Source organism: Eptesicus fuscus, chromosome 5 (assembly GCF_027574615.1).
Source record: "Eptesicus fuscus isolate TK198812 chromosome 5, DD_ASM_mEF_20220401, whole genome shotgun sequence".
Classification (NCBI taxonomy): domain Eukaryota; kingdom Metazoa; phylum Chordata; class Mammalia; order Chiroptera; family Vespertilionidae; genus Eptesicus; species Eptesicus fuscus.
In genome coordinates this window covers 1,922,154-1,933,956 of record NC_072477.1, presented here as the reverse complement: position 1 = coordinate 1,933,956, position 11,803 = coordinate 1,922,154, and the positions used below count along the sequence as shown (strand labels likewise).

The following is an 11,803-nucleotide window of genomic DNA, read 5'->3' as shown; positions in this document are numbered from 1 at the left end:
CTTCTCCTCCTCCTCCTCCTCCTCCTCTTCCTCTTCCTCCTCCTCCTTTTCTCCTCCTCCTCCCTCCTCCCTTCTCCTTCCCCTTCCTCCTCCTCCCCCTTCCTCCTCTTCCCTTCCTCCTCCTTCCTTCTCCTCCTCCTCCTCCCCTTCTCCTCTTCCTCCTCCTCTTCCTCCTCCTCCTCTTCCCTTCCTCCTCCTTCCCTTCCTCCTCCTCTTCCTTTTCTCCTCCTCCTCCCCCCTCCCTCTCCTTCCCTTCCTCCTCCTCCTTCCCCCTTCCTCCTCTTCCCTTCCTCCTCCTCCTCCTTCCTTCCTTCTCTTCCCTTCCTCCTCCTTCCTTTTCTGTTTCCTCCTCCTCCTCCTCCTCCTCCTCCTCCTCCTCCTCCTCCTCCTCCTCCTCCTCCTCCTCCTCGTCTTTTTTTTTTCTTTTTGCTGCAAACAGCTTTATTGTTTCCACTTGGTCCAATGCATGGGAGTGGGCTCCAGGGTGGTGAAAAGAAAGGCTAGGGGTTTCGGGGAGAGGCTCAGGCAAAAGCCAGACACCGGGGGGGATGCAGAGGGGCCCCTCGAGGCCGCTGGGCTCCCAAGGCTCCTCGGGGTGCTTGTGTGGGGGCGGGGAGCCTTTCCACGCCCAGCCCAGCCCAGGCCACCAGCCTGCCCAGGTGAGTCAGGTGTCGCCATCTCCTTGATGAGTCCCACCTGCTCACCCGGGCAATGGCTCTCCAGGAAGTCAGAGCTGAGGGTCTGCGGGTGGGACCAGGGCCTGCAGGTCCCCATGGGCCTGGCCAGGTTCCTCCCAGGACCCTGGCGGCGTCCATGGCGCCTTGAGTTTCGCCCCTGGTGTGGGGGGGCTCACAGGCCCTGGGAGAGCCCCCCGCTGGCGTGGCGTCTTCAGGAGACCCGGGCTCTGTCTCTGCTTCTCCGCCGCCAACGGGCAGCGAGGCCGCGCCCTCCAGAGCCGCACCGTGTGGTGGAAACAGAAGCCCAGAGGGGCAGGCGGAGGCCGCGGAGGCCGGGGGCCGGCAGTAAGGAGTTTAGTAGGAAACCGGTGCCGGCTGGTCCGGAGGCGGTTCGGAAGGTGGTGACTGGGTAAGAGGCTGGGGGAGCTCAGGCTGGAAGAAGGGGATCCCTGGGTCTGCTCCGTCGTCACACACTGTTGAAGCAAGAGACAGATCCAGGGGACCGCAGACATCCCCCCAGTTCGTCTTGCAGTCACAGGCTGGGCCTCAGTTTCCCCACCTATAAAAGGGGATGAGTGGAGGCTCTCCCCTGTTCCACACTGTCAGCGGGTCTGGCCCCCTGGCCCTTGAGGAGTGTCTGCCGTAGCGGGTGGGCTAGACGCTAAGCCAGGGGCCAGTGAGGGGTGGGCCTGGTCCCTCTCCCTGCCCCAGACCCCCCAGAGCCCCCAGACCAGGATTAAGCAGGGCAGTCCGGTCAGCAGGTGCCCTCGCACCTGTGGGACCTGGGCTTGATGCCCTCACCTGACCTCTGGGTTGGTCTCAGATCCTCCTGGTGGCCGGCTGTGGGGTTCTGACCAGTGGGGATGGGGGTTCCTCACGGGTCGGGGCAGAATGACGAGTCACTCTTGGGGGGGCCTCTAAGAGGCCCAGCCAGTCCTCCTGGCCCAGCCCACCCCAGGAGCGATCCCTCCAGGTCTCCCCCGGAAGCGGGCCTGGCTGGCCGCAGCACGTGGTGCAGATAACGCCAGTCAGACAGCCAGTCCTCCTGCCCTGCGCCCCTGCCCCCTCCCCCTCCCCCTCCCCCTCCCCGCTGTCCTTGGGCCTCCTGGCTCCGGCCCCTGGGCCTGCCGCCCCTTTTTCTCCCACACCCTGGCCCTGAGCCCTGCTTTGAGTGTCCGAGGAGCTGTCTGGGATGCTGGGGGCCCATGGGCCCCGGGGCAGGAGGCTTGGGGGGCTTTGGTGGCAGCACTGGCAGGGGTCAGCTGCCAGTCAACAAGCTGCAGGGTGAGTGTGGGGAGGCAAGGAAGCCACATGGTCAGGGATAGGGCAGGGCCTGCCGTGTCCTCCGGCCAACTCCCTCCTGAGGTTCAGAGGCCTCGGCTTTGGAGACAGGAATCCCCTTCCCCTCAGGGGCAGCCCTGGCCCCCTCACCCTCTCCCTAAGGCCGACCTCCCTGCACGCGCCCAGGCTAACATCCTGGTGCTTTGGTCCCGGCTGCCAAGAGGAAACGCTCACACCGTGGGCCTGCCCACCCCACTGCCACCGTGATGGAGGGGACAGCCAGGTCGCCTGGGCCCTGGTGGCCGGCGGGCTCTGTGGTGCAGCGGGCCCTCCAGCTGAGCCAGGACACTAGGCCACGATCAGTAAGAAGGAACAGGAGCGCACGGCCTGGCAAGGTGCCTCGACCTGCTGGCAGCTGAGGGAGATGGGCCTGCTTGGAAGAGACTTCCACTGGGTCCAGGCAGGGCTGAGCCTGCAGGACTGGGCCACCAGGGGGCGGTGGCAGGAGTGGCCGAGGGTCTCCGGCGGCCCCTCCCCCCTGCTCGGCCAGGCAGCCTCGGAATTGGTTCCTAGGGGTCAAATGAATATGCTGGGTTCCCTTGAGTATAATCTGTGATTCATACCCCTCGGTTGTTCCAGAAGGAATAAGCAATGACCTACAGAAAGTGAGAAACTACCAACTCATAACAGGAGTCATAGATAACATTGAGCAGTCAAGAATGTGGAAGACATGCATTTACCCGATTCCAGGGCATTCGGGACTGGTAATTGGGCATCAGATACAGCTACGAGCTTCCTGGCAGGCAAGGCATAAAGGGAATGAGAATGGGCGTCGGAACCTCCCTATCTGATCAAGGTGAGCCTCGCAGGCAGCTAGGACGGCAATTCTATCTGGGGACTCAGCTGTCCCCGCACTTTAGCTGTCAGGCAGTCTCTGTAGGAAGCCACAGCTGTGCCCCGGGGCGGGGCGGATGGGTGGAGGGGGCAGCCTGTGCATTCCCCAGGAGCTCTCCAGGCCTCAGGACCCAGGGCCCAGGGCCTGGGATCCAACAGTCAGAGTCCCCATTCCACATTCCAGGCTGGGCTCTGCAGGCTGCTGGCTCCGAGGTCTGGGCAAGCCTTCCCCTTTCTGAGTGCCGTCCTCAGGATGGACCAGAGGACGTGACAGCACCAAACACCCAGCACCCGGAATCTTCTCTTTTCTTAAAGATTTTTTTTTAATTGATTTCTAGAGAGAGAGGCAGGGAGAGGGAGAGAGGAAAGCATCGATGTGAGAGTGTGACATCACAACCCCCACCGGGGATGGAGCCTGCAACCTGGACATGTGCCCTGACCGGGAATCAAACCAGCAACCCCCAGATGCATGGGATGGTGCCCAAACCACTGAGCAACACCGGCCAGGGCCAGAGTCTTTTGTTAATTGCCTGCAGATATTTAAAAAACTTTAAATTGATTTTAGAGAGAGGAAGAGAGAGAGAGAAACATCGATTTGTTGTTCCACTCATTAATACATTCATTGGTTGACCCTTGTATGTGCCCTGACCAGGGGCCGAAATCGAACCTGCAACCTTGGCATAGCAGGTCAACACTAACCAACTGAGGTACCCAACCAGGGCTTTATATTCTGATTTTTTATAAACAGACTAGAGGCCCGGTGTACAAAAATTGTGCACTTGGGGTGGGGGTCCCTCAGCCTGGCCTGTGCCCTCTCACAGTCCAGGAGCCCTGCAATCCATCACCCCAAAGAGGTAGGCCCTGCCCATCTGCTGCAGCCCACTGGTCGGTGGCCTGGGCCTCCCTCTTTGGGGTGATCTCGGAGCCCCCCCCGATTGATTGCCCCACTGGCTGGTGGCCTGGGCCTCCCTCTGTGGAGCAATCATGGAATGATGGTGGGCCCCCCCGACCAATCGCATAGCACCCTGGCTGGCCTGGCACCAGTGCGTGTCATAGCGTGGTTGTCCGGAAGGTCATCCGGACAGTCGTTCTGCTGTTTGGTTGTTTGGTCGATTTGCATATTATGCTTTTATTATTATAGATTTGTTTCCCCAGCTAGGCATGAACTTCTGGAGGGTGGGGACCTTGACCTCCCAAATTCTTTTTTTTTTTTTAGCCAAAACCGGTCTGGCTCAGTGGATAGAGCGTCGGCCTGCGGACTGAAAGGTCCCAGGTTCGATTCCGGTCAAGGCATGTACCTTGGTTGCGGGCACATCCCCAGTGGGGGTTGTGCAAGAGGCAGCTGATCGATGTTTCTCGCTCATCGATGTTTCTGGCTCTCTGGACATGTGCCCTGACCGGGAATCAAACCAGCAACCCCCAGATGCATGGGATGGTGCCCAAACCACTGAGCAACACCGGCCAGGGCCAGAGTCTTTTGTTAATTGCCTGCAGATATTTAAAAAACTTTAAATTGATTTTAGAGAGAGGAAGAGAGAGAGAGAAACATCGATTTGTTGTTCCACTCATTAATACATTAATTGGTATTAATGAGTGGAACAACAAATACCAAAAAATATTAAAAAAAAAACAAAATTCTTTTTTTTTTAAAATATATATATATTTTAAATATATTTTATTGATTTTCTACAGAGAGGAAGAGAGAGGGATAGAGAGCTAGAAACATCGATGAGAGAGAAACATCGATCAGCTGCCTCCTGTACACCCCACAATGGGGCTGTGCCCGCAACCAAGGTACATGCCCTTGACCGGAATCGAACCTGGGACCCTTGAGTCCGCAGGCCGACGCTCTATCCACCGAGCCAAACCGGTTTCGGCCAAATTCTTTTTTTTTTCTTTTTTTTTTTTTCACTTTTTTTTATTTAGGTATTATATGTGTACATATCTTACCATTGCCCCCCCCACACACACACACCCATACATGCCCTCACCCCCCAGAGTTTTGTGTCCATTGGTTATGCTTATATGCATGCATACAAGTCCTTCGGTTGATCTCTTATCTCCCCCACCTCTCCCTAACCTTCCCCCTGTAATTTGAAAGTCTGTTTGATGCTTTCCTGTCTCTGTATCTATATTTTTGTTCATCAGTTTATAATGTTCTTTATTATCCATAAATGAGTGAGATCATATGGTATTTTTCTTTCATTGACTGGCTTATTTCACTTAGCATAATGTTCTCCAATTCCATCCAGGTTGCTTGACCTCCCAAATGCTGACCTTCAGGTCCAAGGAAGGGAGACCTGGCAGAGTCAGGGCTGCTGAAGACTGAAGGAGATGGGACGAGGTAGGAGGCGCTCCATGTGGGGATCAGGGCCTGGGCCGGGTGGGGAGGGTGAGTCTGGAACGCTGGAGAGACCGGCAGACCAGGGTGAGAAGACACACATGTCGCTGTTTTAGAGCGATGCTAGGGAAGGTAGGCTTGGTGCAGGTCAGTAATAGGGAGCCATGGGGGTTCTTGAGCAGAGGAGTGGCTTCATGAAATTGATGTTTGGAGTGAGGCCCCTTGGGGTGACCTTGCTCCGTCCTGGCCAGGTCCAGCACCCCGGGCCGTTCTCTGCTACCCGAGGTGTGTGGAGCGGAGGTGGAGAGTGAAGACCTGGAAGTGGTCTGAATTGAAGTGGCTCAGGCTCTGAGATTGTTCTGGAAAACCACATGAACCCACAGCAGCCCCGGCACACCCTGGGTCCCCACCCCCACACCCCGACCCCAGGGTTGTGCCGGATGACCTTGGGACCTGAATCTGAGCCCAAAGACCCTCATTTTACAAATGGGGAAACTGAGGCCAGAGAGGTCCAGGGACAGCTCAGGGGCTCTCAGGCGGCCAGAGGCGAAGCCAGGCCTGGTGCACTGCCCGCTCCCCTAGGGTCCACCCAGACACGCCCTGGCAGTGGCCGGAGGGTCTGGGCCACTGTGGTACCCCCCCCCCCGACCCCGAGACGCAGATGCCAGGACATGTGGGGAGTTGGTGCCCTAATGAGTCACTTCATCTTGGGCGGCTCACCCAGCCTGGGGCCCTGGAGAATGTCTTTGTCAAAGTATTTGTGAACATTTGCCTTCTCAGCAAGAAGATGCTGTGAGAACACACTGTCTCCCGCAGGGTGGGTACTGACAACAAGGCCGGAGCTGGGCGGGTCGGCGCTTCGGGGAGAGGCCTGCAGGACAGCCTGGTCCGCTGGCCACAGCGGCACCCCCTTCCCTTCTGGGACGCCGCCCCACAGCGGCCCATTTATTCTCAGCTGCTCAGGGACGGCCACTGTGAGCCCGCACCGCTCCGGGCTCTGGAGAAAGAGCAGTGAGCAGAACAGACAGGAGGCCCGGCCGGTGTGGCTCAGTGGCTGAGCGTCGACCTACGAACCAGGAGGTCACAGTTTGATTCCCGGTCTGGGCCCAGGCCCAGGTTGTGGGCTCGATCCCCAGTAGGGGGCGTACAGGAGGCAGCTGATCAATGATTCTCTCTCATCATTGATGTTTCTCTCTCTCCCTCTCCCTTCCTCTCTGAAATCAATAAAAATACAAAAAACAAAAAAACAACAGACAAGAGGGCTAGGAGGGCCTGCCCTGGGGAGGGAGGGGCCTTCAGTCCAGGTGGAGCTGATGGCACACAGCAGTGAGAGGGCACACAGCAGTGAGAGGGCACACAGCGGTGAGAGGGCACACAGCGGTGAGAGGGTACATGGCGGCGAGAAGGCACACAGCGGAGGGCACACAGCAGTGAGACTGCTGGCGGGTGGCGTGCGGGGAGGGTGGCAGGGCGGCTCCTGGGCGGTGAGAGCTGAGTGGGGACCTGCAGGCGGGGAGCGGGGAGCGGTGAGACCGGGGATTCCTGGGGAGGCGCATTCCTGGCACCCAGGGCAGCAGGTGCCCAGGCCCTGAGGTCTGGGCGTGGTTTGTTCGAGGCCAGGCAGGAGGGCCATGGGGTAGAGCTGGTGGTGACAGGGGAAGGCAAGATGGCAGAGCAGGGTCTGAGGTCCTGCCTGCTGTGCAGGCCTTGCGGGGCGCAGGAAGGACGAGTGCAGGAGGCGGGGCTGAGTCCAGACCAGGGTCACCCCTCCAGTCCTGCAGGTGGGCCCTGATGTGGGATCTGAGGGCTGGGCTCCAACTCTGGTCCCTCAGGTCCGCGTGTGTGCGTGTGTGTGTGTGTGTGTGTGTGTGTGTGGAAACACACATAACGTACAATCGATGGTTTTACCCTTTGAGATGCCCAGAGGCAGCACGGACGTCCACGGGGCTGTGCCGCCGTCTGGACTATCTAGTGGCCGGGACAGGAGCGCCGTCGCCCAGACAGGAAACCCTGTCCCGTTCAGGGGCCGCCGCTGTCCCTCCCACCCCAGGGCCCTCAGCGCCATCGGCCTCTCGCTGTGGGGGCCTGGCCCTCGTGCGCCCTGTAAGTGGCCTTTGGGGCTCCTCTGGTCACATCGCTGTGGCGTGCCCCGCAGCTCGCTCCTCTGGCGGCCTCCCCTGTGCCCTGAGAGGCAGAGCCCCCCTGAGGGGGTCGTGAAGGGGAAATGCACCCCGAAGTAGGGAGTCCCCTTGTCCCAGGCCGAGGGCAGGGGCGGTGAGTGCGGGGCTGCCGGTCACTGTCCCCGGGCGGGGCAGGGACCACTCAGCGTCCGAGTCTTGGCTTCCGGGACTGTGGCCGTCCGACTGTCCGTACGTCCGTCCTTCTGGCGTCTCTGTCCCTGTGTTTTCATTTGCGGGGCTCCGGGCAGGACCAAAGGGCAATGGATGGGCTCCCCCATCTTTCCTTCCTTCTAAGAGTTCCTGCGACTTGGAAGTCGCCCTCTGGACAAGCCCAGCCCTCCTGGGGGGCGGGCAGCGAGGCACTGGGAGCCCCGGCCCAGCTCTGTGCGGCCTCCTCCTCCCCTCCCCTCCCCCCGCCCAGCTGCTAATGGGAAAGGCCCCCCACACACACCTAGAAGGATGCCGCCCTGCCCTCGTGGTCCACCCAGCCAGCACCCCAAACCCTCCTGAGGCCCGTGGGGCGCTAGGCCATGGGGGCAGATGCAGCGAGTCAGAGGGAGGGCTGAAGGGCGGGAGGCCCCTGGGAGAGGGAGGCCTCCGGGACGGTGGAGGCCGAAGAGGCCTTGGCCGTGGCCCTTCTCATGCAAGTGGCCATGGTGGCCTTCCCCAGACCCACCTCTTCCCCCCTCTCCCCCACTCCCCCAGTCACTGCAAGGAGGACCAGACTTCTCCCCTCAGGCCAGGATCTCCTGGGGGGCGGGGGACGGGGGCAGGACTGACCCAAGGCAGGCCCTGCCAGGCCAGGGTGGAGTCCTGTGAAGAACAAAGGGAGCCCTAACTGTCACTGAGATAAGGGTGCGGCCTGGAGGCCCTCAGGGAGGGGAGGGGGGAAGGCCCCGAGGTGGTGCCACATGAATGAGTGAATGGGGAACTGCGTCTCCCGTCCTGTCCCAGGATGAGGAACAGCCTGTGCAAAGGCCCAGGAGGCGGAGACCCAGGAGGGAGGTGGCCTGTGGGGGGAGGGGCTGCTGTGCCTTTCTCCTCCAGCCCACAGTCTAAGGAGCTGTCTGTGGGGAGGGGGTGGGGCTTGGCCGGGGACAGGGACAGGGACAGGGACACTCAGGGGGGTGCTGTGCTGTGCTGCCCTCCTGATAGGGCTGGCCCCTCTGGGTGGCCGGTCCCCGGACTGAATGTTGACAGGCCAGTGTGACCCCAGTACCAAGTCCGCAGCGATGAGCAAGGCCCCTGCTGGCTGGGGACCCCAAACACACCTGGCCCCACATGGGGCCTCCTGGAGCCCATTTCCCAGTGGGAGGAAAAGGCAGCACCCCCATGTCCTTCAGCTGGGACTGATGCCAGGAGGAGATCACGGGGACCGGGGCTGGGAAGTCAGAGGGGCTCCCTGGAGGAGGTGACCTGTGAGCCGAGACATGCAGACGAACGGGTGGCACAATTCCAGCCAATGGCCTGGTGGGAGCAGCATGCCCTGAGTAACCCCGGGAAGGAAAAAGTCCCCCAAACAAGGGAGTCTTGAGCCAGACCCGGAGCTGGAGGACCGCTGGTCTGCTGGTCTTCAACCTGGAGACCTCCCTCGGCCACCTCTCAGGGCTGGGCCGCTCAGTCCGCCCACGTGGCTGTGGCCCCGGAGGGAGTCGCCTTGGGGAGCCTGGTTGCCCCAGGCCTGCGGCCAGCTCCCCACTCCTGCCGGGGAGACTTCTCAGATAAAGAGTAAAACATTCCTGAAGGTATTTAGATAAAAATGGGGGAACTGCCCGGCCAGCGAGGCTCGGTGGCTGAGCATTGACCTATGAACCAGGAGGTCAGGGTTCGATTCCCGGTCAGGGCACATGCCCGGGTTGTGGGCTCGATCCCCAGTGTGGGGTGTGCAGGAGGCAGCCAGTCCATGATCCTCTCATCATTGATGCTTCTATCTCTCTCTCTCCCTTCCTCTCTGAAATCAATAAAAATATAGTTTAAGAACAAAACAAACAAAAAAAACAAAAGAGGGCAGAAAAGGGGCTGGGCCAGATGCTCCCCCCCAGTCCTGCCCTGACGACAGACCCAGCTGGGCCTCCGTCTCTCACGTGAGAAGTGGACCTGGTTAAACTGTGTGAGTCAGCGGACTTGGTGCATCCATCCCCACAACCAATGCCAGGCCACCTGATCGCTTCAAAAGAAGCCCTCCCGCGTTAGCAGCCATCGCCTCGTCCCGCCTCTCCTGGCCCCTGGCCACCAACAATCTACTTCCTGTCTCAATACATGCGGCCATTCCAGACGTTTCATATAAATGAAATAAGGGAACATGAAGTCTTTTGTGAGTGGCTTCTTTCATGTAACGTAACTCTTTCAAGATTCACTCATGGTACCCCAATAAATTAAATTAAAAAAGTAAAATAGGGCCTTGGTAGGTCAGTTAATTACAGGGTCATCCCCATACACCAAGGTTTCGGGTTCGATTGCCAGTCAGGGCACATACCAATGAATGGAACAACAAATCAATGTTTCTCTTGCTCTCTCTCTAAAAAAAAAAATCAATAAAATATTTTAAAAATCAACTAATGAATGAATAAATAAGTGGAACAACAAATTGATGTTTCTCTCCCCCCTCCTCTTTCTCTCTCTAAAAAATAAATAAATAAATAAATTACCTAAGTTTAAAAAAAGATTCATCCATGTTGTAGCATGTGACAGTATTTCATTCCTTTTTATGGCTGAATAATGTTCCATTGGAGACTACATTTTATCTTTAATTTTATTTTTTTGCTTTTAGTCTTTTTTAATATATGTATATATATATATATATTTTAAATATATTTTATTGATTTTTTACAGAGAGGAAGGGAGAGGGATAGAGAATTAGAAACATCGATGGGAGAGAAACATCGATCAGCTGTCTCCTGCACACCTCCCACTGGGGATGTGCCTGCAACCAAGGTACATGCCCTTGACCAGATTCGAACCTGGGACCTTTCAGTCCACAGGCCAATGCTCTATCCACTGAGCCAAACCTGGATTTGAATATATGTTAGGGTTTTAATATATATTTTTATTGATTTGAAAGAGGAAGAGGGAAAGAGAGAGATAGAAACACCAATGATGAAACATCACTGATCGGCTGCCTCCTGCACGCCCCACACTGGCCTGAATCATGAATCGAATCGTGACCTCCTGGTTCATAGGTTGACACTCATCCACTGAGCCACACTGGCTGGGCTTGTTTTTGTTTTTATATTTGTTTTTCAGAGACTACATTTTGTTCATCCATTCATCAGTTGAAGGACATTAAGTTGTCTCTACTTTTTGGTTATTGTGAATAACACCGCTATGAACATATATACAAGTTTTTGTGCGGACATATGTTTGCAGTTGTTTTGGTTATGTATCTAAGGGTGGAATTGTTGGGTCATATGAGAGCTCCATGCTTTATTTATTTATTATTTATTTTTTAGTTAATCCTCACCCGAGGATATTTTTTCCATTTATTTTTAGAGAGAGTGGAAGGGAGGGACGGAGGGAGGAGAGAGAGAGAGAGAGAGAGAGAGAGAGGGGAACACTGATGTGAGAGAGACACATTGATTGCTTGCCTCCCACATGCACCCAGTCCAGGGCCAGGGATTGACCCTACAACACAGGCACCTACCCTTGACCGGGAATTGAACCCAAGACCCTTCCGTGGGCGGGCCAAGGACACTCTAACCACTGAGAGCCACTGGCCGGGCTTGTGTATTTTTAAACTGATTTTAGGGAAAGAGAGAAACGTCAATTTTTTGTTCAGCTTATTTATGCATTCGTTGTTTTTTTCTTGTGTGTGCCCTGACCGGGGATGGAACGGCAACCTTGAAGAATCAGGATGATGCTCTAACCAATCAACTACCCGGCCAGGGCGGTAGCTCCATGTTGAACTCTCTGAGGAGCGTGAGACCGTCCCACAGCAGCTGCACCCTTCCAGCCCCACCAGCAGGCACGAGGGCCCAGCTCCTCCACGTCCTCGCCGCCGCTGGCCTCTGCATGGAGCTCATTGCACTTCTGATGTCATTTCCCCGACGGGCATCTTTTCACGGGCTCACTGGCCATCTGTGTGTCTCTTTTGGAAAACGTCTTTTCCGATACTTGATCCATTTTAAAATTGGGTTATTCATCTTTTTATTACTGAGTAGTGAGTTCTTTATATACTCTGGCTAAAGTCCCTTACCAGGCATGATTTGCCAATATTTTTGCCCATTGTATGGACTGTTTTTTTTTCTTTTTTGTTTTTTTTAAATATATTTTAATGATTTCTTACAGAGAGGAAGGGAGAGGGAGCCAGAAACATCAATGAGAGAGAAACATCAATCAGCTGCCTCCTGCACACCCCCCACTGGGGATGTGCCCGAAAGCAAGGTACATGCCCTTGACTGGAATCAAACCTGAGACCCTTGAGTCTGCAGGCT

At 56.7% G+C, this 11,803-nt stretch overlaps 1 long non-coding RNA gene across 5 annotated transcripts; it reads left to right on the top strand.

Annotated features, from left to right (window-relative positions):
* The first annotated feature begins 417 nt into the window (after positions 1 to 417).
* Positions 418 to 11,519, top strand: LOC114228800 (uncharacterized). Of its 5 annotated transcripts, XR_008556026.1 has the most exons (4): positions 418 to 659; positions 2,598 to 2,814; positions 5,105 to 5,196; positions 6,010 to 6,434. It is a non-coding gene; the product is annotated as an uncharacterized LOC114228800 (long non-coding RNA). The 5 variants fall into 5 exon arrangements; XR_008556027.1 differs by lacking the exons at positions 418 to 659; positions 6,010 to 6,434 and adding an exon at positions 11,217 to 11,519 and having other exon boundaries at positions 2,363 to 2,814; XR_003614917.2 differs by lacking the exon at positions 418 to 659 and having other exon boundaries at positions 2,363 to 2,814; positions 6,149 to 6,434.
* Positions 11,520 to 11,803: the final 284 nt, after the last annotated feature.